This window comes from Camarhynchus parvulus, chromosome 18, assembly GCF_901933205.1.
Source record: "Camarhynchus parvulus chromosome 18, STF_HiC, whole genome shotgun sequence".
Lineage (NCBI taxonomy): Eukaryota > Metazoa > Chordata > Aves > Passeriformes > Thraupidae > Camarhynchus > Camarhynchus parvulus.
In genome coordinates, this window is record NC_044588.1 from 4,658,956 (window position 1) to 4,684,539 (window position 25,584).

The 25,584-nt window shown below is 54.7% G+C and overlaps 1 long non-coding RNA gene across 1 annotated transcript in view; it reads right to left on the reverse strand.

Moving 5' to 3' along the window:
• Positions 1-24,008, reverse strand: part of LOC115911401 — a 38,202-nt gene extending 14,194 nt beyond the window's left edge. The window contains exons 1-2 of the long non-coding RNA XR_004061258.1: positions 23,861-24,008; positions 16,360-16,768 (exon numbers count right to left, since the gene is read on the reverse strand). This is a non-coding gene — a long non-coding RNA (uncharacterized LOC115911401). The remainder of the gene's footprint in view (positions 1-16,359; positions 16,769-23,860) is intronic.
• Between the last annotated feature and the right edge of the window lie 1,576 nt (positions 24,009-25,584).

Consider the following 25,584-nt stretch of genomic DNA (forward strand, 5'->3'; position numbering starts at 1 on the left):
AGCCTCAGCCCCTGCTCCAGAGGGAAAAGCTGTGATCCTGCTACAGGATTTGTGAATGCTGTAGGATTTGTGAATGCTGTAGGATTTGTGAATGCTGTAGGATTTGTGAATGCTGTAGGATTTGTGAATGTTGTAGGATTTGTGAATGCTGTAGGATTTGTGAATGTTGTAGGATTTGTGAATGCTGTAGGATTTGTGAATGCTGTAGGATTTGTGAATGTTGTAGGATTTGTGAATGCTGTAGGATTTGTGAATGCTGTAGGATTTGTGAATGCTGTAGGATTTGTGAATGCTGTAGGATTTGTGAATGCTGTAGGATTTGTATCTTGGACTAGACTGGTTAGAGACAATTGGAATATTCAACACAGAGGAAAATTTATGGTATTGTAACAGGAACCTTGCTCCTTACCCTCTTATCCTCTCATCCTCTTTCCCACTCTCTTTACTGCCCTGAGCTGTGTTTGGCAGCTCCCAGCAGGTCCCTGCACTTGGCCCTTTGCAACAAATCCCAAATTTCACAGCCTGGCTTCAGAGATCTATCTCCAACCATCCCGACCATCCTACCCCCGCCAATCCTACCCCAGCCCAGCCTCCAGCAGCTCAGAGCCCCCATCCTGCTCCCCAATTAAGCCCTGCCTGGTTACATAACCCTAATTAGCAGGGCTCCACTTGCAGCAGGGCCACTGGCTCTGCTAATCCAGGATTTGTCCCCCAGGAGGTGACGGGAGCTGGCAGTGCCAGCCAGGCTGCTCACGTGGGCCAGCACAGCACGGGGAGCTGGGCAGAAAAACTCCCAAAAGCTGGGGAGGAAGGTGAGGATTAGGGGAGGAAGGTCAGCCCCAGACAGGTTGGACTGCTGCAAAAAAACTCCCAAAAATTGGGGAGGAAGGTGAGGATTAGAGGAGGAAGGTCAGCCCCAGACAGGCTGGACTGCTGAATAAAAAAACCAAAAAAAAAACAAAAAACAAAATCTGGGGAGGAAGGTGAAGATTAGGGGAGGATGGAATGCTGCAAAAAAATCTCCCAAAAACTGGGGAGGAAGGTGAGGGTTAGGGGAGGAAGGTCAGCCCCAGACAGGTTGAACTGATGAAAAACCAAAAGAAAAAAAAAGAGGGCTAGGGAAGGATGGAAGCGTAAAAAAACAAAATCTGGGGGGAAGGAAGGGAGGAAGATTAGCCCCAGGCAGGATAGACTGCTGCAAAAAAACTCCCAAAAAATTGGGGAGGAAGGTGAGGATTGAGGAGGAAGGTCAGCCCCAGACAGGTTGAAATGCTGCAAAAATCTTCCCAAAAAAGCTGGGGAGGAACGTGAGGGAGGATGGATTGCTGCAAAAACCTCCCAAAAATTGGGGAGGAAGGTGAGGATTGGAGGAGGAAGGTCAGCTCCAGACAGGTTGAACTGATGCAAAAAAAAACCCAAAATCTGGGGAGGAAGGTGAGGGTCAGGGGAGGAAGGTCAGCCCCAGACAGGTTGAACTGATGCAAAAAGCCTCCCAAAACTGGGGAGGAAGGTGAGGGCTAGGGGAGGATGGAATGCTGTAAAAAAAACTCCCCAAAATTGGGGAGGAAGGTGAGGATTAGGGGAGGAAGGTCAGCCCCAGACAGGTTAGACTGCTGCAAAAAAACTCCCAAAAAATTGGGGAGGAAGGTGAGGATTGGAGGAGGAAGGTCAGCCCCAGACAGGTTGGACTGCTGCAAAAATCTTCCCAAAAATTGGGGAGGAACGTGAGGATTAGAGGAGGATGGATTGCTGCAAAAAACCTCCCAAAAATTGGGGAGGAAGGTGAGGATCAGGGGAGGAAGGTCAGCCCCAGACAGGTTGAACTGATGCAAAAAACCTCCCAAAAACTGGGGAGGAAGGTCAGGATTGGGCTGGAGCAAAGCTGGATCATTCCAAGCTGACCCAGCTCCAACTTTTGGAGTTTTTTGGGGCGGGGGAGAGGCTGCAGGCGCCCTGCTGGAGCCCAGAATGTGCATCCCCAGAAGTTCCTTCCCGAGGAGTCTGGAGCCAGGGAGGCTCCTGTGCTGCCAAGCTGAGCAGAAGCAGCTCTGGGTTAAGCTCATCTTAATTAGGGATCTCCAGGCTAACCCCACAGCAACTGCAGGATGGCACCAGCTCGTGGTAATTGGATCACTCCAGCTTTGAAAATCAGGATTATTCCAAGTGAAATGAATCCCCAGATCTGACCACAGAGAAAATTCAGATTATATTCCTTTTTTTTTTTTGGTTTTTTCTTTCCTTCCTGCCTTTCCAGACTTCGGGGCCGTGTTATCTAACTCCATTTACAAACAGAAAAGCTGCAAAAGTTGCTCAATAAAACAGAAAAACGAGGTTGCAGAGCCCTCGGCCGACAGCAGATCTCAAATTTTAAGCAAAACCATCACTCCAGAGCCAGGGGAGCTCCCAGCTCCGGCTGTTTTCACCAAGGGAGCAGAGCAGGGCCCAGCTGGGATGGATTTCATGGGTTTTCCTGCTCGCACTCCAAGTTTATTCCCTGCATTGTGGGGAGGTGAGGCCAGGACAGCCCCCAGAGCTCCGGCAGCAGCGTTTCCCTGCAGCAATCTGGATTTATAACACGTTGGTGGCAGCTCGGAGAAAGGCAGGCACTGGGTTCCTCATCCCTGAAATTAAAGGGGACCCAGAAAAACCAAAATTTGGGAGTTTCGTCCCTCCTGAGCTTCGCACAGACCACGTGGCTGCTGCCTTGCCAAAGGCAGATTTCACACACAGCGTGGGATTGAGTCGTTATTTAAGGCTGACACATCCCAGAGCATCCCAAAAATCCTCTGGGATGATGGAATTTCCCCTCCTGGAGCTCAGAACTGCAGGAATTCCAGGACAATTCCGGCCCTCACTCAGAGCTGGGTCCTTAGGGCTGCTCCAGCCTCCAGGGCGATGCTCCCTGGAGCAGCTCTGGGGCACAGGGAAGGGACCCACCCCAGCCTCCACCTTCCCTCAGGTGAGTCCTTATCAAACAGCCCCACCCCCGCTCCAGGTGAGCCCTTATCAGCCCCGCGGCACCACAAAGGGCCATAAAGGGCCGGGAGGTGACAGCTGTGCTCCAGGTGTGCCCCAGGTGGGGCAGGGCCCTTTCATCTCACCCCGAACCAGGAAAAACCCAGCAGGATGGGCTGGGGGAGAGCTTGGGAATTTGTTATTGCCAGGAAAAACCCAGCAGGATGGGCCTGGGGCTTGGGGAGAGCTTGGGAATTTGTTATTCCCAAAAACCCAGCTGGATGGGCTTGGGGAGAACTTGGGAATTTGTTATTCCCAAAAACCCAGCAGGATGGGTTTGGGGAGAGCTTGGGAATTTGTTATTCCCAGGAAAATCCAGCAGGATGGGCTTGGGGCTTGGGAATTTGTTATTCCCTGAAAAAAGCCAGCTGGATGGGCTTGGGGAGAACTTGGCAATTTGTTATTCCCAAAAAAACCCAGCAGGATGGGCTTGGGAATTTGTTATTCCCTGAAAAAAGCCCAGCTGGATGGGTTTGGGGAGAGCTTGGGAATTTGTTATTCCCAGAAAAAGCCCAGCAGGATGGGCCTGGGCCTTGGGAATTTGTTATTCCCAAAAACCCAGCAGGATGGGCCTGGGGCGAGCTCGGGAATTTGTTATTGCCTGGCATGCACGCATTGGGAGCAGCAGCAGGAGCTGGGCTGTGCTGGCACCGCCCCAGCCTGAGGGATTTAGGGGGGACATTCAGCAAGGAGAGGGAAGGGTGGGGCTGTGGGGACAGCAAAATCCGGGGAAAACAGCAAGTGGGAACTGCATTTGGGACCAGAGCTCTCCTGTGGCCAAACTGCCTGAGGGCACAGCACAGCGGGACTCTAACCACAGTGGGGTTTTAACAACAGTGGGATCCCAACCACACTGGGATCCCAACCACACTGGGATCCCAACCACACTGGGATCCTAACCACACTGGGATTTCAGCACCAGCAGGGTTTTAATTTTAACCCCAGTGGGATTCTAACCACAGTGGGAATTTCTATTTTTTCTATTTCTAATTTAACCCCAGTGGGATTTCTATTTCAATCCCAATGGGATTTTAACCCCAGTGGGATTTCAATTTTAACCCCAGTGGGATTTTGATTTTAACCTCAGTGGGATTCTAACACTGGGATTTTAACCACACTGGGATTTTAACCCCAGCAGGATTTTAATTTTAACCCTGGGGGATTTTAACCACACTGGGATTTTAACAACAGTGAGATTTTAATTTTAACCCCAGTGGGATTTTAATTTTAACCCCAGTGGGATTTCTATTTCAATCCAAATGGGATTTTAACCCCAGTGGGATTTTGATTTTAACCCCAGGGGGATTCTAACAGTGGGATTTTAACCACACTGGGAATTTAACCCCAGTGGGATTTTAATTTTAACCCCACTGGGATTTTACCCACACTGGGATTTTAACAACAGTGGGGATTTAACCACACTGGGATTTCTATTTCAACCCCAGTGGGATTTTAACCCTAGTGGGATTTCAACACCAGTGGGATTTTAGTTTTAACCCCAGTGGGATTTTAACCACACTGGGATTTCAACCACACTGGGATTTTAACTTCAACCCCAGTGGGATTTTGATTTTAACCCCAGTGGGATTTTGATTTTAACCCCAGTGGGATTCTAACACTGGGATTTTAACCACACTGGGAATTTAACCCCAGTGGGATTTTAACAACAGTGGGACTTAAACCACAGCGGGATTTTAATTTTAACCCTAGGGGGATTTTAACCACACCGGGATTTTAACCCCAGCAGGATTTTAACAGTGGGATTTTAATTGTAACCCTACTGGGATTTTAACCACACTAGGTACTGGGATTTTAACCCCATTACACAGGATTAAAAAAGGGAACCTTTCAACCCCAGTGGGAATTTTAACCCCAGTGGAATTCTAACCCCAGCCAGGCACATGCCAAGGGCAGAGGTGGCTCCTCCTTTCTCCCTTTCCAGCTCCAGGTGCCAGCCGTGCCCATGGGAAGAGCAGTGCCAGCCCTGCCAGATGTCACCCCAGGGCTGGGGACCTGTCCTGCCCGGGCAGGGGCTGGCCCTGGCCTTGGGCTGGCAGCAAACACCTCCTTATCTGCCGTCCCTTATCTCCTGGGCAAACAGCGGGGTCGCTCCGTGCCCTGCCCGGACAATGTTTCATTACCCCGGTGTTTAATTACCCCGGTGTTTAATTACCCCGATCCTCCTCGTGGGAAGGGGCACCGGGGGGCGGGGTGGGAACTGCAGGGGAATTCCACAACGGGAGATGAAACGGAGCTGGAAAAGCAACGGGTAAACAGCCAGGGAATGTCCCTGCTCAGCCTGCAGGATGGGCTCACAACCATTCCCAAATCCCAGCCAGGGAATGTCCCACTGCGATCTCCTCATTCCCAAATTCCAGCCAGGAAATGTCCCTGCTCATCCTGATAGAAGGGCTCACACCATTCCCAAATTCCAGCCAGGAATGTCCCACTGGGATCTGCTCAGCTCCCTGCAGGACAGGCTCACACCATTCCCAAATTCCAGCCTGGAAATGTCCCAGTGGGATCTGTTCAGTTCCCTGCAGGAAGGGCTCACACAGATCCCAAATTCCAGCCAGGGAATGTCCCACTGGGATCTGCTCATTCCCAAATTCCAGCCAGGGAATGTCCCAGGATCTGCTCAGCCTGAGGGAAGGGCTCACACCAGATCCCAAATTACAGCCAGGGAATGTCCCACTGGGATCTGCTCAATTGCCTGCAGGACAGGCTCACACCATTCCCAAATTCCAGCCGGGAATGTCCCACTGCGATCTCCTCATTCCCAAATTCCAGCCGGGAATGTCCCAGCCTGCAGGAAGGGCTCACACCACATCCCAAACACCACAAGCCCCAATCCCAGGATGTTCCCCCCGCGATGTGTGAGGAGTTCCCTTCTCCCAGCTGCAGCAGGGGCTGCTCTCCCAGCAGCTCCATCCCAGCGCATTCCCAGGGCTCATCCAGAGCCAGGAACGCGGGGGAAGGGCAGGGAGCGCATCAGGGAAGGTGTTAAAGAGCCGCGAGTTGTTTACAACCCCGATTAGCCCTTAATCCTCTCTGAGCGCCGCTTTACGAGCCCGGCCTCCCGCGGAGCTGCAAAACACCTGGGCAAGGAACCCCGGAGCACAAAAACCTCATCCTCACCTGGGCAAGGAACCCCGGAGCACAAAAACCTCCTCCTCACCTGCGCAAGGAACCCCGGAGCACAAAAATCCCCCATCCTCATCTGCCCAAAAAACCCTGGAGCACAAAAATCCCCCATTCACACCTGGGCAAGGAACCCTGGAGCACAAAAACCTCATCCTCACCTGGGCAAGGAACCCTGGAGTACCAAATTCCCCATCCTCACCTGCCCAAAAAACCCTGGAGCACAAAAAACCTCATCCTCATCTGCCCAAGGAAATTTAGAGCAAAAAATCCCCCCCATTCTCACCTGGGCAAGGAACCCTGGAGCACAAAAACCTCTGTCCTCACCTGCCCAAAAAACCCTGGAGCACAAAAATCTGTTCTCACCTGGGGAAGGAACTCTAGACCACAAAATCCCCCCGTCCTCACCTGGGCAAGGAACCCTGGAGCACCAAAATCCCGTGTGCTCACCTGGGCAAGGAACCCCGGAGCACAAAAACCTCATCCTCACCTGGGCAAGGAACTCTAGAGCACAAAATCCACCCGTCCTCACCTGGGCAAGGAACCCTGGAGCACAAAAATCCCCCATCCTCATCTGCCCAAAAAACCCTGGAGCACAAAAAATTCCCATCTTCACCTGGGCAAGGAACCCCGGAGCACAAAAAACCTCATCCTCACCTGCCCAAAAAACCCTGGAGCACAAAAAACTCCCATCTTCACCTGCCCAAGGAACCCTGGAGAACAAAATCCCACATCCTCACCTGGGCAAGGAAGCCTGGAGCCCAAAAATCCCCCATTCACACCTGGGTAAGGAACACTGAAGCACAAAAATCTTTGTCCTCACCTGCCCAAAAAACCCTGGAGCACAAAATCCCACATCCTCACCTGGGCAAGGAACCCTGGGCAGTTTGAACACCGAGCAGATGTGGAAAACACAATCCAACACTCCTGCCAGGGAAAAGGGGCATTTTCACAAGGAAAAGGGACATTTCCCCCCAGGGAAAAGGGCATTATCCACAGGGAAAAGGGGCATTTCCCCCCAGGGAAAAGGGGCATTTATTTTCCCAGGGAATGCAAAAGCAGCACCCACAAAACTCCAACCTGCAGAGAAGAGCTGAGCAGCAGCTCCAAGAGAACAAGAAGTGCCTCCCCTGTGCAGGTGTCCCCCCAAAATCCCCCAAACCCAGAGCTGCTCCTTCCCCTCCCAGATGCGTCCCCACCCAGAGGAAGCTGCTCTCCACCTGCCCGTGGATTTGCCTGAACTTTGTTTTCCAAGATTTGCTTATCACCCCATCCCAGATCTCTCCCACCCACGGGGGGAAAACATCAGGAAAATTAGGAAAAAATAAGGTGGGAATGACTCAAAGGAAAACTCCAAGAGGAAGGACTTCGACTTTCTATTTTAAAATTTTAAAGTTACTTAAATTTTTTTCAAGTTTAAGTTAGTTAATTTTGAAGTTATTTAATTTTAAAATTTTAAGGGATTTCCAACCACTGTGGTTTTCTCCTGGAGAGTTGGGATGCACTGGATGTGACAGATCCTGACTCGAATATTCCATCCCAGCCAGGAATTTCACACAGGGGCTCCCGAGGAATTCAAGGACTTGCAACTCCCATTCTCCTTAAGCAGGAGGAAATCCCAACCCTAATCCCTGTGTGCCTGCTGTAAAAATGGGATAATCTCTCTTATCCCAAAGGAATATCAGCCTGGAGCTGCTCAGAGCCTGGAGGCAGCTGGGCATGGAATTTCTGCCCAAACTCAGCTCCTTTTCCTTGGGATCCCTCTCCCCACAGCTCAGCTCAGCCATTCCCAGAGCCAAGGATCCAAACCCGTCAGATCCCACCATTCCCACTTTGGATTGGTTATTTCACCCCTCACAGGCTCAGTTTTTCCCCTGGATCAAGGAATAGGACACAACCACTCCTCCACCTGCCTGGCCACAGGGCTTTCCAGCCCCAGGGGATTCCAAAATCCTTGGAAAAGAGGCAGGAAAAGCGTGAGAACAGCCAGAGCCCCCGTGGTTGTTCATGGGAGGATGAAGAAATCGAGGCTGAGTCACGGAGCCAGAGCTCAGCATTCCCGGGAGAGCAGCAGATCCCAACAAACTGAGAGGATTCCAGAGCTGGTCCCACAACAGCGTCCCAAGGTCCCAGTGCCAGGGATTCAGCAGGGCAGGAGCAGCTGGGAGGGGATTTGGGGCCATCGCTTGCAGGGGAGGTGGGAAAAACACTCCACATGCTCCCAGAACTTCCCAGAGGAGCATTCCCAACCACCCCAGGTGAGCTCTTTCATCCCACAGGTGCCATCCTGCATAAAAAGGGGAAGAGCTGGGGTTATCCTGGGAAAAAGAGGAGGGAAGAGCTGGGGTTATGCCTGCAAAAAGAGGAAGGAAAAGCTGGGATCATCCTGGGAAAAAGAGGAAAGGAAAGCTGGAGTTATCTGTGCAAAAAGAGGAGGGAAGAGCTGGGGTTATCCCATCAAAAATAGGAGGGAAAATCTGGGCTCATCCTGGGAAAAAGAGGAAGGAAAAGCTGGGATCATCCTGGCAAAAAGAGGAGGGAAAACTGGGGTTATTCTGGCAAAAAAAAAAGGAGGGAAAAGCTGGCCTCATCCTGGGAAAAAGAGGAAAGGAAAGCTGGGGTTATCTGTGCAAAAAGAGGAGGGAAGAGCTGGGGTTATCCTGGCAAAAAGAAGAAGGAAAAGCTGGGATCATCTCAGCAAAAAGAGGAGGGAAGAGCTGGAGTTATCTGTGCAAAAAGAGGAGGGAAAAGCTGGGCTCATCCTGGGAAAAAGACAAGGGAAAAGCTGGGGGTTGTCTCAGCAAAAAGAAGAGGAAAAAGTTGGGATCATCTCTGCAAAAAGAGGAAAAAGTTGGGATCATCTCTGCAAAAAGAGGGAAAAGCTGGGGTTATCCATGCCAGCAGAGTGTGACCCCACAATTCCCCCACCCTCTAAACCCCCTGCCCCTGCCCTCTCCCCCTCCCCATCCCGGGATATTCCTTATCCCGATTCCCTAATCTGCAGCACATGATGTGAGAGCAGAGCTCAGCCCACAGAGGCAGCCGGGAGCCCTGGGGGATGTGGGAGAGCACCTCCCTGGCTCCTGCAGGGGCTGGGGACAGCAGGATGAGGGCAGCAGCTCCCGGGAAGGATGTTGGAGGTGGGAAAAACAAGTGGTGCTTCCCCAGGGACTCGGCTGAGTCGCGGTCCCACGGTGGAGCCAAGGGACTCCCAGGATTCCATCTCTCCACAGATTTCATGGAGACGGAAGGAGGAGATCTCCCTGAGCGGGGCAAATCCCGTCCCACAGCCATCCCCTGCACCCTTTGTGGCTTTAGGGCATTCCCAAATCCGATCCTGCCCTTTCCTCAGGAGGAGGAGATCTCCCTGTGTGGGACAAATTCTATCTCAGAGCCATCCCCTGCACCCTTTATCAGTTTAAAGCATTCCCAAATCTGATCCTGCTCTTTCCTCAGAAGGAGATCTCCCTGAGCGGCGCAAATTCTGTCTCTCACCCATCCCTGCACCCTTTATCACTTCAGAGCATTCCCAAATCTGATCTTGCCCTTTCCTCAGGAGGGGGAGATCTCCCTGTGTGGGACAAATTCCATCCCAGATCCATCCCCTGCACCCTTTATCACTTTAGGGCATTCCCAAATCTGATCCTGCCCTTTCCCCAGAAGGAGATCTCCCTGTGAGGTACAAAGAGCCATCCCCTGCATACTTTTTTTCCTTAAATCTTATCCTGCCTTTTCCCAGAAAGCATTCCGGGGGGCAAATTCTGTTCTCACCCACCCTGCCTTTTCCCCAGCACCATATCTGATCCTGCCCTTTCCTCAGAAGCAGGAGATCCTGTGTGGGGCAAATTCTATCTCACACCCATCCCCTGCACCCTTTATCGCTTCAGAGCATTCCCATATCTGATCCTGCCCTTTCCTCAGAAGGAGGAGATCCTGTGTGGGAAAAATTCTGTCTCTCACCCATCCCTGCACCCTTTATTCCTTTAGGGCATTCCCAGCTCTGATCCTGCCCTTTCCTCAGAAGGAGATCTCCCTGTGAGGGACAAAGAGCCATCCCCTACACACTTTAACACTTCAGAGCATTCCCAAATCTGATCCTGCCCTTTCCCCACGAAAAAGAGAATCCCTCTGCAGCCAGGCCAGGCCAGGCTCCTTCCCAAGGGCAGGGAAAAGCCTGGAAAGCAAAGGAGCTGCAGCAGAGCAGGGCAGGGAAAGCCTGGAGAGCCTTTGGGGCAGCTCCTGCAAGGGCAGCAAAGCCTCCAAGGGAAAAGCAGGAGTTTTTCACAGGACCAGGGAATGGTTTGGCTTGGAGGGGACCTTAAGGATCACCCAGTTCCAACCCCTGCCACCAGCAGCCCAGGAGGGAGGACTGGAAACAAAGCAAGAGGGAGAGAGAGGGAGAAGGTGAAGGGGATGGACAGGAGGGGATGGAAGCACAGGGAAGGATTTGCTCAGAGCCTGCTCCCGAACGCTGCAGCCCGTGTGCCAGGCACTCCCGAATACTAATCAGAGCTGAAAAAACATCAAACAATTAGGAAGGAAAGTCTGCTGGCAGGGTTTCTCCTGGAGACGTCGGGCTGGTTTTGTTTATGAGCGGGAGGAAGTGGGAACCGCTCCTGTTTGTTCTGCGGGAGAAAAGAGAGAGCTCCAGTGTTTTAATTTCTCTGCTGAAAACCCTGGAGATTTGGCCTGAAACGGAGCAGAGAGGCTGATCCAGATTCACCCGCAGCCTTTTGTTACAAGAAAATATTCGAGTCGGGTTTTTTTTCCCTCCCTCCCCTTCTGCGTGGGCAAAGAAAGGGGCAGTGGATACAAAGCCGGCATTTTTTGTTCCCAGAAAATATCAATGAAAAGAGCATTCCAGAGACCAAGGGCACAGCACAGCTCCCAGGGCACTGGAGGTGTCCTGGCTGAGCCCAGGAAAGGCAAAAATATCACCCCAAAAACTCCTTTTTGTTAGAAAGGCAGGTGAGCAACACTTGGGAAGCCTAAATTAAGTTTTTAACCAGGAGCTGGGACAGTTCCTTAAGTTTTCAACCAGGTTTTTGCCTCTCAGGGACACACACGAGGCTGGGAGGGGATGAGGCCGCATAAACTTCATTTGCTCAGAGGTGCAACTTGCAGCTCCTCAGATGCAAAATCCCTGGATCGACGTTTTCCTTTGGTTTTCACACGGGAGGGCCTGAAGCAGCGCCTCAGAAAATGAAATAAATCGGGTTTAGTGCGGGCTGTAACAGCAGGAGGAGCTGGGGAAGGAGCTGGGACAGTTCCTGGGTGAGGAAAAGCAGATCCCGGGACAAATCCCAGCATCCCAGGGCCAGAGGGGACTCCTGGAGTGCACAGCAGTGTGAGAACTGAGCTCAGGCCGTCCCCAAGGCTCTCAGGGCCCTTTCAAAGCTCTTTTTCCCCCACAGGGAGCAGCCTGGGGATGGACAAAATGTGCCATTCCCGGCTGAAAACTTCCCAAAAACCCGGCTTTTCACAGCAAACCCCAAATGCCTTCACCATGGAAACCCAGCCCGGGGCTGGTATCGCCGCTGGAATTCGCCCTTGGCTGCAGCTCGGGAGGAGCCCGGACAGGGAAACCTTTGAGCTCGGCAAGTGCCAGCCCAGGAGCCTGGGACTGCTCGGGAAGAGCTTCCAGAGCAGCCCCAGACATGGAATTATCCCGCAGTAATTCAGTAATTCACCCCCTCCAGACTCGGGGTTATCCCACAGTAATTCACCCCTCCCAAACACGGGGTTATCCGCCAGTAATCCACCCCTTCCAGACACGGGGTTATCCCACAATAACTCAGTAATTCACCCCCTCCAGACTCGGGGTTATCCCACAGTAATTCACCCCTTCTAGACTCGGGGTTATCCCTCAGTAATTCAGTAATTCAACCCCTCTCAGATTCAGGGTTATCCCCCAGTAATTCACCCCTCCCAAACTCGGGGTTATCCCTCAGTAATTCACCCCCTCCAAACACGCGATTATCCCGCAGTAATCCACCCCTTCCAGACTCAGGGTTATCCCGCAGTAATCCACCCCTTCCAAACACGGGGTTATCCTCCAGTAATTCACCCCTTCCCGTGTGCAAGCAGAGCCAGCCCCAGCTCCCAATCCCAATCCCTCTTCTCCCCGGGGAGCTGGGGAAGGGAGAGGCAGAGCAGGAGCTTTCCAAGCTTTTCTCAGGGAGAAAGGAGCACACTGAGCCATCCCACGAGGAGCTGGGAATGCTGGAGCCGTGCCAAGCAAACCCCTCCAGTGTCCTCCTCCACGCTCCCCAAATCCCACATTCCTGGATCAGCAGCATTCCAGATAAAGCTCAACAGCTTTCCCAAATGCCACGGGTCTTTGGCTAAAGGCAGATCTGTAAAATTCACATTTGTCACCTCAGATCCGCTCCCTCCTCATCCTCATCCCTCAGTTCTGGGGAGCCAAGAACCCCAATGGGCTTTTCCAGAATCCTGGAATACCCAGAGCTGGAAGCCACCCACAAGGAGCAAGTCCAGATCGGGAATAACTGCTGGGGTTTGGGGCATCCATGGGCATCCCGGGAGGTTGGGAATTGCCCTTCCCGGGGAGCAGCAGCCTCGGGAACCCGTGGTGCAGGAGCGGGGAATGGATACAGAGCCGGGAGCTGGGGATGGATGCGGGGGATGGGGGCAGTGCCAGGAGCGGGAATGCCGCAGATCGGGAATGCCGCGGAGCTCCGCTGCCATCCAGCGGCCGCGGGACGCGGCTCCAGCAGCGCTGGAAGCCGCCGTCATCTCCCGGGTGATTTCTGGCACAGCCAACACCCCCTGGATGGGTTTTCACCAATATCCCACCTCGTCTGGAGCAGCCGTGCGGTGTTTAACTGCTGCTCCCAAAGATATTGGTAGTTCCATGGGTTTTTTACACCTTTTTGCAGGGCTGGAGCACCTCTGCTCCAGAGCCAGGATGGGAAAGGTGGCAATGTTCAGCCTCCGGGGAAAATTTAAAACCTCTTGCAGTGCCTGAAGAAGCTCCAGAGGAGCTGATGAGGGGATTTGGACAAGGAACGGAGTGACAGGACACAGGGAATGACTTCCCTACTGCCAAAGGGCATGGATAGATGGGACACAGGGAAGGAATTCTTGGCTGCCCCATCCCTGGAAGTGTCCAAAGCCAAGTTGGACAGGGCTTGGAGCAGCCTGGGATGGTGGAAGGTGTCCCTCTCATGGTAGGGGTGGCACTGGATGGGATTTAAGGTCCTTCCCAACCCATCAATCCCAACCCATCCTATCCCATCCCATCAATCCCATCCCATCCCATCAATCCCATCCCATCCCAGAGAATCCCAGCGAACCCCGCGCGCCCCCTGCGGGCCCCGCCGGGCACTGCAGGCGCTGCCGCTGCTGCCGCCAGGGGTCAGCGCGAGCCCGGGAGAGAAACCCCGATCCCGCTGGAATCCCCCTGGAACCCCGCTGGGATCGACCCCACACTTCCCATCCAGGATGTGCCCCAAAGCCCCCACCGGCATCCGGCATCCCGCACCTGGGATGTGCTCCCGACCCCCGGCGGATCCGTACAAAATCCCTTCCAAAGGGAACCTGTTACCCTGGGGACATGGGTCAGATCCATGGGAATCCTTTCCAAATGGAACCTGTGGCACTGGGGACATGGGTCAGATCCATAGGAAATCCCTCAGGGAACCTGCAGCACTGGGGACATGGATCAGATCCATGGACATCCTTTCCAAATGGAACCTGTGGCACTGGGGACATGGATCAGATCCATGGAAATCTTTTCCAAACGGAACCTGTGGCACTGGGGACATGGGTCAGATCCATAGGAAATCCCTCAGGGAACCTGCAGCACTGGGGACATGGGTCAGACCCGTAGGAAATCCCTCCCAAAGGGAACAACCTGTGGGACATGGATCGATGGTGGATCCTTGGCTGAACTCCCTGACCTTTGAGGGCTTTTCCAGCTGGATGATTCTGTGATTCCATGGGATGCCACAGGGGCTGAGCAGGGTCAGGGAGTCCCTAAAACTGTCTGCACCTGGGTTTCCCGCATCCAAAACCTCACCTGCCCCCAGGCCTGGGCTTCCCTGGAGCATCCCTCAGGGACAGATCCTGCGCTGGGATGCCCGGGACACCAACCTGTACTGAGTAATTGATGGGGACAAAGTGCTGGGACAAGGAAGATTTCACAGCCAGGGCCTGAAAAGGGAATGCTGAAGATCCTGATAAAGATCTGGCCTGCAGCTCCAGGTGAGCAGCTCTGCAGCTGGATCCATCCTTCCTGCAGGGCACCAAGGCCAGCTGGGACAGGAACCTGTGCTAAGGAAGGTGTCCCTTATCTTTGGTACAAGATAAAGTTTAAGATTCCAAATCTGAACCATTTCATGAAGAAGTGCAGCACCACAGCAGGACTCAGCCACAAGCAGCAATATCTGAACTACGGACAAAGAAACCACAGGACATCCCTCAGAAAAAAAGGGAAAAATGCAAAAAAAAACCCCAAAACAAATCCCAACATCCACCTCACAGAGAAGCCAGGGACAGCTGGGCTGTTTTACACCAGGGCAGTGACACAATCTCTGCCTAACTGAGCCCAAAGAGCTCAGCTGGGAAACGTGGAACTACAGCGAGACCATGGGCACAAATCTCATCCTCCTCCTCCTCCTCCTGCCTGTGTTCAGAGCCAGGGACAGCACAGGGAGACTCCTGCTGAAAGGGATGAGGTCAAAAGGGCTTGGTACCTTCATGGGATCATTGGGAAAACCACAGCCCACGGGATCAAAGGAAAACCACAACCCATGGGATCACCAGGGAAAAACCACAACCCATGGGATCATCATGGGAAGAGCCACAATCCACGGGATCACCAGGGAAAAACCAAACCCATGGGATCATCATGGGAGAGCCACAACCCGTGGGATCATCAAAGGAAAACCACGATCCGTGGGATCACTAGGGAAAAAACAAAATCCATGGGAGCGTCACGGGAAAACCACAATCCATGGGATCACCAGGGAAAAACCACAATCCATGGGATCATCAGGGCAGAGCCACAACCCCTGGGATCATCAGGAGAAAACCACAGCCCATGGGATCACCAGGAGAAAACCACAACCTCTGGGATCATCACGGGAGAACCACAATCCCAAGGGACTGGGGAGAGCCTGAGCAGCACCAGCACCACTCAGAAAGCGACTTTGAGGAAACACAGCCCCAGCTGTGCTCAAACAGATGCTGCAGTGCTTGAAGGCTGAAATCAAGAGCTGCCGCAGCCACTCAGAGCTCCACGTTTGCATTTTCTCTCTCTGGGAAGAGCAGACACCAGACCCTCCTGGGTTTGTGGCCAACAGCAGCTCATTCCTGACCCAAGAAATCCCATCCCACCAACAGCAGCTCATTCCTGATCCAAGAAATCCCATCCCACCAACAGCAGCTCATTCCCCTCCCAAGAAATCCCATCCCACCAACAGCAGCTCATTCCCCTCCCAAGAAATCCCATCCCACCAACAGCAGCTCATTCCCCACCCAAGAAATCCCATTCCACCAACAGCAGCTCATTCCCCTCCCAAGAAATGCCATCCCACCCTCCCTCTCCCAGGACAAACACCCTCAGTCCCCCAGCTGTCCCCAGCAGCTCCTCAGGCACCTGTCCCATGTCACACCCAGATGACAACACCGGCACAAGCCCCCTCGAAATCCAAAGCCTGGCATCATTTCCTAGCAGGAAAATGGATTTTCCATGCCAAGGAGGTTCACAGCAGCCTCCTCCCAATGGGAGCCTTCCAGCTCCTCCCCTGGAGCCACCAGGAGCCCCTCAGGACATTGTCACACGCTGTCCCCAGTGACCCTGCCAAGGGTCCCCCGCAGCCACCACTGGCTTGGGAGAGTGGAAATCCACCAGGATTCCCCTGCTGAGGGAAAGAAAGCAAAACCTCCTGGGAAGCTGCAGCCTTTAACCTTTTATCCATTTCTCAGCAATAAAACTCCAGGAAGAGAATTTCTATTGGGGATTTCAAGCTGGAATGGCACTAAAAAAGTCATGTATTGATTAAAGCAGCCAGCCAGCTGTCAGAACAAACCTGCCTGCTCCCTCATTTCCTCCCAGCAGCTCCCAGGTTTGGGCATTTTTTTCCTCAAGACAGGGAAAACATTATTTTCCAAGAAGTCCAACAGGAAGGTGCTTTCAAGAAAAAATTTAAAAAGGAAAAATCCATGTTCTTGACTCACATCAGAGCAGCAGGATTTGTCCTCCAGCAGTGCATGGAATCCTTCCTCCCGCAGAGCCAGGATGCTCAGAGTAGCCCAGAAAAAGAGGGAATTGTAGCCTCAGGCTGCAGGTGCTGCTTTTCCCCATCTGTCCCTCGGGAGATTCCCTGTGCCAGAGCCAGTCCCAGCAGGAGATGCCAGAAGCAGTAAATCCACGGGATTTGGGAGGAGCAGGAACGGCCCTGCCATTCCCGCTGCTGACAGAAGGGAGCATCCAACGCCCGGGCGAGGCTCGGAGGAACCATCCAGGGACAATCCTGCCTCGGGAGGGGACGGGTGCCACTCCTGCCCTGCGTCCCCACCGCCAGCACGAGGGGGTTCCAGCAGCTCCTGCGGCCCATGGGAGCTGTCCCTGCAGGGATCCCAGAACCTGCGGAGAAACAAAGGTCAGGGTGAGGGACAGGGACAGGTCACTGCAGCACAGCCTCGTGTCCTTGCTCCGCTCGGGGCACCTGAGCACATCCCACAGAGCAGGGCTGCAAGAGACGCCCAAATTCAGCGCCCAGGTGGTGCCAAACTCCAGGAGCCAGCTGGATTTCCCTGCTGCTGCTGCTGCTGGGCACGCTGGTGGCCCCAAGGGAGCACTGGCCACCTCCTCACCCAGGACTGGTCCCACTGGCTCCTGGCACATGGGATTCCTGTTTGGATCCACCATAGCCCGGGGTTGATTCCTGTTTGGGAAATGAGCCTGGGATTGATTCCTGTTTGGATCCACAAGAGCCTGGGATTGATTCCTGCTTGGGAAATGAGCCTGGGATTGATTCCTGTTTGGATCCACAAGAGCCTGGGATTGATTCCTGTCTGAATCCACAAGAGCCTGTGATTGATTCCTCTTTGGATCCACAAGAGCCTGGGATTGATTCCTCTTTGGATCCACAAGAGCCCGGGATTGATTTCTGTTTGGATCCACAAGAGCCCGGGATTGATTCCTGTTTGGATCCACCATAGCCCGGGATTGATTCCTGTTTGGATCCACCATAGCCCGGGGTTGATTCCTGTCTGAATCCACAAGAGCCTGCGATTGATTCTTCTTTGGATCCACAAGAGCCTGGGACTGGTTCTTGTTTGGATCCACAAGAGCCCAGGGCTGATTCCTGATTTGGAAAAGAGCCTGGGATTGATTCCTGTTTGGATCCACAGCAAACCCCCAGAGGTGACAATTCCCAAGCTGAATTCCCGCGGGGAACAGGAGCTGAGCCCTCCGAGGGTCTGGGCAGGGCTGTCCCTTCTCTCTGGTGACAACCCCAGCACAGCAGCAGCTCCTCCCCAAACTGGGAGCAGGGACAGGGGACAGCCAGCAGGTTTTTGGGGGGGAGGTTTGGAGTCCTTGCCATGTACCAGATCCCCCCGGGGACAGGGGACAGCCACCAGATTTTTGGGGGGTTTTGGAGTCCTTGCCATGTACCAGATCCTCCTGGGGACAGCCACCAGATTTTGGGGGGGGTTTGGAGTCCTTGCCATGTACCATGTCCCTCCAGGGACAGCCAGCAGGTTTTTGGGGAGTTTGGAATCCTTGCCGTGTGCCAGATCCCCCCAGGGACAGCCAGCAGGGGCAGGGGACAGCCAGCAGGTTTTTGGGGGGTTTGGAGTCCTTGCCATGTGCCAGATCCCCCCAGGGACAGCCAGCAGGGGCAGGGGACAGCCAGCAGGTTTTTGGGGGGGTCCGGAGCCCCCCAGAGCCCCTCACGTGGCCACCCGGGCTCGCAGCAGCCCCGCTCGGGCTCGTTAGGGCGCCGCTGCCGCCGGCACAAAGTCCGTATTTGTTTCCCCGCAGGGGTGGAAAGAAAGGGGGTTTTGTGTTTTCTTCCTCTGCTCTTTGCAGGCTGCGGGGAGTTTATTTGACACTCCAGCACTCTTTGTGAGCTGAGTGCCCCGGGATAAATGCTACCCTTAAGAGTTACTTGGCGTTAGACAGAGGGACCCTCTTCAGAGGAGAATGGGGGCTTGTTGGGATGGGGTGGGAGGGGGCACGGGGAGGGGGGCTCGAGGAGAGCCCTCATAGAAGGGTCTCTGTCCTGGCCTCACAATGGAGTGAATTCTTCGAGATACCGGGAGCTGAAAGGAAGGAAGGAACTTTCCTGCTTCTAAAAAGGATTTTCGGGAACAATTGAAGAAGCCATAAAAAGGGGAGCATTATTCCCCATCCAGGCCGCTGGGCTGGGAAGCTTCTCCCTCCCCCTCCGGGCCCTGGGCTGGGCACATCGCACAGATCCCTCTGGGACAAGCACAGGGCTGGCACGAGGGTCACGGGCACGTTGTGGAGGGGACTGCCAGCAGGAGATGTCCTGCTCCTTATCCTCCCTCCCGCAGCCAAGCGCCACTTCCACGAGCCACCTTGTCCTGCCTCCAGGTCCTTCTGCCTCTGCAGGGAAAAGGGATTGTCCCAGGAACAGGGATTAAACACCCACAGATTAAATCCCCACCATCCTGCCCGGGCTGCAGGAACCGCTGTCCCCAGGGATCCCTGCAGCCAGAGGGTGACATTTCCATGGGAAACAGCCGGAGAGGGCCCTGCCAGGCACTCCGGAGAGTTTCCTGCACACCTTCAGCCCACACAGCCCAGGAAGAGGAGCTCAGCTCCACCTGGGGAGCTTCACCTCCAGCCTGGCACCACCACAGATCCCAACCCCTTTGGGGCGATGGATTCACCTCCCACTCCCTCCCAGTGGCCACTGGTGGCCGGGTCCCCCCCAAGCCCAGCCAAGCAGGACCCTCCTGCCCCCACCCACCCCAGAGCAGCATCTCCAGCTCCTCCTCAGAACCCCAGAGGATCCCTCATTCCCTCATTCCCTCCAGTTGCTCAGGAAATGCTGGAACAAGAACCAAACCAAGCCCAAGGAAGAGCTGGCTGTGAGGAAACCTCCTGGAGCTCATCCCACGCTTCCCCCAGCAGGGAAGGGAGCTGCTCTCCGGGCTCTGGAATTGCAGGGAAGCTCCTGTCAGCTGGAATTCCTGCAGCGCCAGCCTCGGGGACAGGCACCTGCCTCTTGGTGTCACCGGCAGCCCAGGTGCCAGCGCTGGCAGCAGCTCCTGCCCCTCCAGGGCCACCTTCCCTGGCGCTGGGGCAGTGCCAGCCCTGGGTTTGTCTGCTGGGAACGAGGATGGGCAGGGGCAGCAGCACAGGAACCCCCTGAGCTGCCACCCCACGGCTCCTAAAGCGCCCCTGGCTGCACCTCAGAATTCACAGAATCACTGGGCTGGAAGAGACCTGGAGATCATCGAGTCCAACCCAGCCCCAGCCCCTCACCCAAACCCCGGCCCCCAGAGCCACATCCAGGCTTTGTTAAACACACCCAGGGATGGGGACTCCACCACCTCCCCAGGCTGCTCCAGAACTTTATCACCTTTCTGTAAAAAACTTATTCCTATTATCCAAACCTCCTGCCTGCCAATGGGACCCTGCACCCTAAAACTATCTTTTCTCCTACAAACTTAGGAAAAACTTCCAAAACCCCTCATTGCTTTGGCCTGAGAGCACAGTGTGAAGGAGCAGCAGCAGGAGCTGAAGCAGCTCCAGTGACAGCAGTGATGCCACAGCCACCCCAGATTGGGGACAAGGTGACACCGGGGTCGCAGAGCTGCTTCTCCACCTGACCCTGAGTAGGACCCAGGGAGATCCAGGAGCCCAACAGGATCCAGGAGCTCAGGTCCAGGAGATCCAAGAGATCCAGGAGCCCAGGTCCAGGGGACCCAGGGAGATCCAGGAGCCCAACAGGATCCAGGAGACCCAGGAGCTCAGGTCCAGGAGATCCAGGAGTCCAGCAGGATCCAGGAGACCCAGGAGCTCGGGTCCAGGAGATCCAAGAGATCCAGGAGCCCAGCAAGATCCAGGGATGTCCAGGAGATCCAGCAGGATCCAGAAGCCAAGATCCAGGAGATCCAGGAGATCCAGGAGCCCAAGTCCAGGAGACCCTGGGAGATCCAGGAGCCCAGATCCAGAAGATCCAGGAGCTCAGCAGGATCCAGAGAACTCCAGGAGCCCAGGCCCAGCAGGATCCAGGAGCCAGGATCCAAAAGATCCAGGAGCCCAGATCCAGAAGATCCAGGAGCTCCAGGAGCCCAGGGCAGACCCTCCGAGCCAGCCTGAAGCTCCTGCAGGGCACAAAACCCCTCTGGCCCCGCTGATCCAGGCTGCCTTAGGCTGAGCTTTACCCAGCAGAGCCCTCGGGAGCTTTTCCTGCACCTCTGATCCCCAGCCAGGGAATAAAAGCAGGAATAAAACCCGAGGAATCAGCTTTAGGAACAACCCAAGCAGGCGACATTTGCTCCCCATACAAAACCCATTCCGAGATTGATTTTTTTTTTTTAACTCAGGAAAGCTGCACAACCACCCAGGGATCAAACACATTTATTTAAAGGCTTAGGTTTTAGCCCTCAAAAAAAAAAAAATCTGCGGCTTGGCAGGAGGAGCGGCCAATTGAACGGGAATAAAAATGTTCCTTTCTGAGGACACGGCAGCAGCGCGGCCCGGGCGAGGCCTTCGCGCCTCGTCAGCCCCGCCGGAGATCGCACCCAGGAGAGGCCCGAGGTGACAACGAGCCCCCTGCCAGGCCAGCAAAGCTCTTCCTGCAATTCCTGTGCTGCCAAAGAGGAGGGAAAACCCCAAAAAAAACGGGGAAAAAGGGAAGCCTTGGAGCGCTAAAATTAAACCGGGAGCAGGACAGAGGTGCAGAGTCCCCAGGGAGTCGTGAGGGGACAAACCCTAATCCTGCGCTGAGAGACTCCCTCAGAAAGGAGCAGCATTTATTAAATAATAAAAGTCTTTCCACGCCGTGTTTACACCAACACGGGGCACTTTTTTGCCTTCTCATTTCTGTTTTAAACCCATCTTTGGTGGTGGAAGCAGCCCGGCTGAACAAGGCCAGGCTTTGTAAAGCGGCTCCAGCTCCGGGCACTGGCAGAGCCCTGGGCTCTCCTTGGCCTCTCTTTTGTTGCTTTTATTTTCTGTTCAAAGTTCAAACAACCCCCAAACCCCCCAGGAAGTTGCATTGTGCTCCCGGCATGACCCCCCTGCTGTCTGCGGGGCGGGTGTGGCCCTAAACTTTTGATCTCCGAAAATTTAAGGATCATTTCCTTATCCAGGAGAATTCCCAGATGGAGGAGCTTGAGTCCAAAACTGTCCAGATCCCAGCCAGCTGCTGCTAAAAACCACCAGGGAGAAGGGATGCTGCTGGATTGAACAGATTTAAAACCAGGCAGGAGGGGAATGGAAAAAGTTCAGCCTTGGAAGAGCCAGGTCAGAGCTGGAGGCTTCCAGATGTCACAGGCAGAATGATCCTAAAAAATCAGGTTCCAACATTCCCCAAGCCCTCTCTGCACCTGTAACCCTGAGCCCTGCTCAGCCGGGTGCAGGTGAAGTGGCACCTGAGCTTAGAGACCCCAAATCCTCCCAAAATCCCAAAATTTAACTCTGAGCTGTCCCCCAAACACTGCAGGTGACACCGCTCTGCTTGTGTGACCACCCGCTGTCCCAGGCTCTGGGGACATTCCTCATTTTCCAGCCCTTCAGATCTGAACGCACCTCCCCCAGGACACTCCTCATTTTCCAGGATATTCCTCGTTTTCCAGGATATTCCTCATTTTCCAGCCCTTCAGGGCTGAACCCACCTTCCCCAGCAGGTCCCAGCCATTCCAGAGGGATCTGGAGGATCCCTCAGCCAAGGGGAGCAGCCCCAGTTCAGCGCCTCCAAACCAGGTCCTGCCAACACCCCAGAGAGTGGGATGAGCCTGTTTGGGATCTTTTCCCTGTCTCAGCAGGCAGGAGGCTCCTGCTGGACTCCACAGTTCTGAATTCCTGGCTCAGCAGAGTGAGCAGGGACACTCCTGCTCCTAAATCCCTTGGGCAGGAGAAGCACCTGCAGCTCCTGAGACCGGCCAGAGCAGAGCACCTGAGCCTGCTCTCCCTGCCCAGGTCAGCCTCCCCAAAATCCCTTTTTCCTCAGGAGACATCTCAGCCTTCCCAAAATCCCTTTTTCCTCAGGACACACCTCAGCCCTCCCCAAAATCCCTCCTGCCTCAGAAGACACCACAGCTGTCACCACTCCTTCCCACGGGAGGATTTTGCCTCCTCCTGACCCCACAAGAAACAGGATTTGGGGTTCATTTCACACAGCTGGGAGCCTCTTCCCAAAGGACTGATTTTCACACAGCCAGAGTGACCCCACTGCCACATCAAATGGAGCTTGAGGGGTGCCATATCTCCCAAACCTTTGCTTTGGGACACCTGAACATGGAAAGCACCTGGTAAGCCTAAAAAACCCCAAATCTTGATAGAGCTGGTTTTGCAAGAAAGCCTTAGGAGATGAGAGCACAAAGTGATTGTCTCCATATCCGAGCCCCAACTCCCCTCACACGGCAGATCCCACACCTGGGGTGATGCCTTCAATTTCAGCTTTCATATTTGAAGGGTTGAGGCGAACCAGGAAGATTTCTCCCCCTCGGCTCTACGGGAAATGAGAAATTCGACGTCCTGAAAGCATCACCTGCCTGCCAGCAGAGAGGGCCGCTGTCCTTGGGAGCCCTGCTCCAGTTTCCCAGCTGGGATCTCCCCCCACAACGCCGGGCAAAGCCCAACGCAGCCTCTTCCCAAAGCCTGAGTCACCAACGCTCTGCCCCCACTTCCCTGCCGCGGCTGCGCCCGTGATTATACAAAGATGTCTCAATTAGCAAGAGCTGAGCAACTCCCGCAGCCTCCAAAGCCTTCCGAGGAAATTCCGAGCAACACCAACAATGTCCGGCCAATAAAACCTCCTCTTGTTGCTATCGGAGTAACCTCAAACATCCTTTCCTCTTCCAAAGCAGCAGCCCCGGCTCTCCGGAGGGATCCCGGGCTGCAGCTGCCCTGGACACTCCATGGAGCGGAGCAGACAGCGCTCATTTCTGTCTGTGCCGTCGGCTGCAGGTCTAGACTGGTGTGGTCTTTTTGTTGTAGCCAGCAAAAGAAGGGAGTCATTTTTTTTTTTTTTTTTTGGTCCAGGATTCACACAAAAGCGCTCTTGTGCATCCCGGACCCCGCGATGGGGCTGGGACAGCCCGGCGGGGAAGGGACGGGCTCCGAGGGGCTGCGGGCACTGCCCAAAGCCCCGCCCGAGCACCTGCCCCGCGGCGAGACTTTGGGGGAAAGGATTCCCACGGCAGGGAAGGGAAAAATCCTAAAATAAAACAAAAAAAAAAAAAAAAAAAAAAAAAAAAAAAACAACGCAAACGGCGAAGGAAAACAGCGGCCACACGCTTTTCCTTGGAGAGAAGGGGAAAACTCCAGCAGGAGCATCCCGGGCTGGAGCCCCGAGCCCCGGGCAGGGGAAGGGACACAAAGGGGATGGCGCAGGGGGAGACGCGCCAGCGGGTGCGGGTACCGAGGGGACCCGCAGTGCCCGGCACAGCCCCCGGTACCGGGCAGCGAGTGCGGGGCGCAGGAGCCCCGTGCTGAGCCCCGCACCCCCGAGCCGAGCAGGGCACCCACCTCCGCCTCCCGAAGCCTCCCAGAGCGGCATCCTCCTCATCCTCCTTCCGCAGAGCCTCAGCCCGCTCCGGGGATCCGGGGATCGCCCTGCTCCCAGCGGGAATATCGCCGGGATGAGCAGCGAGAGCGAGGGCGCCGCAGCCAAGGATGCTCCGACTGCGGCTGCCGGGCCATTCCCCCTTTTATAGCCCCGCGGGGAGGGCGGGCGGGCGGCGCGGCTTCACGGGACTTGTAGTTCCTCCCTCCGGCCTAGAGCCGCCTCCCTCTGCCGTTCTGTCCCACCCTCCGTCCTTCTGTCCGTCCATCCGTCAGTGGGGAGGGGAGGGCGCGGGCGGCTCGGGAGGAACCGAGGGTCAGGGCGGTTCCGCTCCTCACCGGGACCCCGCCGCTCTCCAGGACCCAGGGGAGGGAAGAGCCGATGGTTTTGCCTGGAAAAGTCCGGTTTTCCACGGGATTCCGGGAGCCGCATCCCTGGCACCGCCAGCCCGACGCCACAGCGGCCCTAAAGTGAATGAGTAACCCCAAAACCCCGGCACGACCAGCGAGCGCTTCAATCGTGCCGGGTATGGGTTATTGTTTTGTTTAATTATTCTCCCAATTATTAATTTCACTTAATTATTAACCCATCCGAGGGATGAATGAGCAATTAACCGTGCTGTTGGCTTCGGGGCTCATTTAAAGCCCGTTCTCCCCAGCCCTGGGTGCTGGCAGAGCCGTGTCCCGCAGGTTCCCTCTGCCCTCTGAACCCCACGTGCTGTGGGCACAGCAGGCACGAGGAGGGGGTGGCACCGTGCCCGGTGTCCCCTCCAGGAGCTGTGACAGAGGGGAGGGTGCAGAAGGTGCTGCTCAAGGGGATGATCCTGCACAAACCCGCTCCAGGTGGGAAATGTCCCACCCCAGCAGGGACAGGGACACGGATCCAACCCCTTCCCACCTGCACCAGGCTGGGGTTTACCATCCCAGAATTGCTGCTGAAGCAAAACCACTGAAGTTTTTTAGGACAAGGGAGGCTGAGGGAGCAAGAGGGAGAGAGGAGGGGAAGGAAAAAAATCAAAAAAATCCCTCCTGGCAGCTTTTCAGGGCCCGAAGCCGGAGTGGAAATGCTTCCCTGCCCGTAATTGCTTCGAGAGCAGATGAATTTCTTGAAGAAACCGCAGCTGAAACGCTGCACAAATCACATTGTTGTGCTTGTGTTGGCTGCCTGCTGAAGGAGGGAAAAGGTCATGGTTTAGGGGATATTAAAAAGGGGGAAAAGCCATATTTTAGCGCTGTGCAGGAGGGGGCTGAGCTGCGTTCTCATAGCCACGGTCTGGAAATTCAAACCTGTTTGGCAAGAGGCGGAACGGGGCTCACAGAGAGGAAAGAGCTGGGAAAAGGCTCCAAGGGATGGAATTTATCCTGCCCTTGGATCCCTGGAAGTGTCCAAGGCTGGGCTGGATGAGGCTTGGAGCAGCCTGGGACAGTGGGAAGTGTCACTGATCCAGCACCGCCTGAGCTGGGTGTCCAGAGGGCTCCTGTGGGCTCACAGAGCCGTGGGATTGGATGTCTGGCATTTCCGAAGGCAAATTTCCCTTTTTGGAATTGAATTCTGAAGTTTTACTCCCTTTTTTAATGGCATTTCCTTCAGAGCCACAAGCCCACAGGACACAGAGCTGTCAGACATCATCTCCCAAAAAATCCCTGGCGCCAAAATGGCTCTGCCACAGCTCTGATGGTGTAAGGGA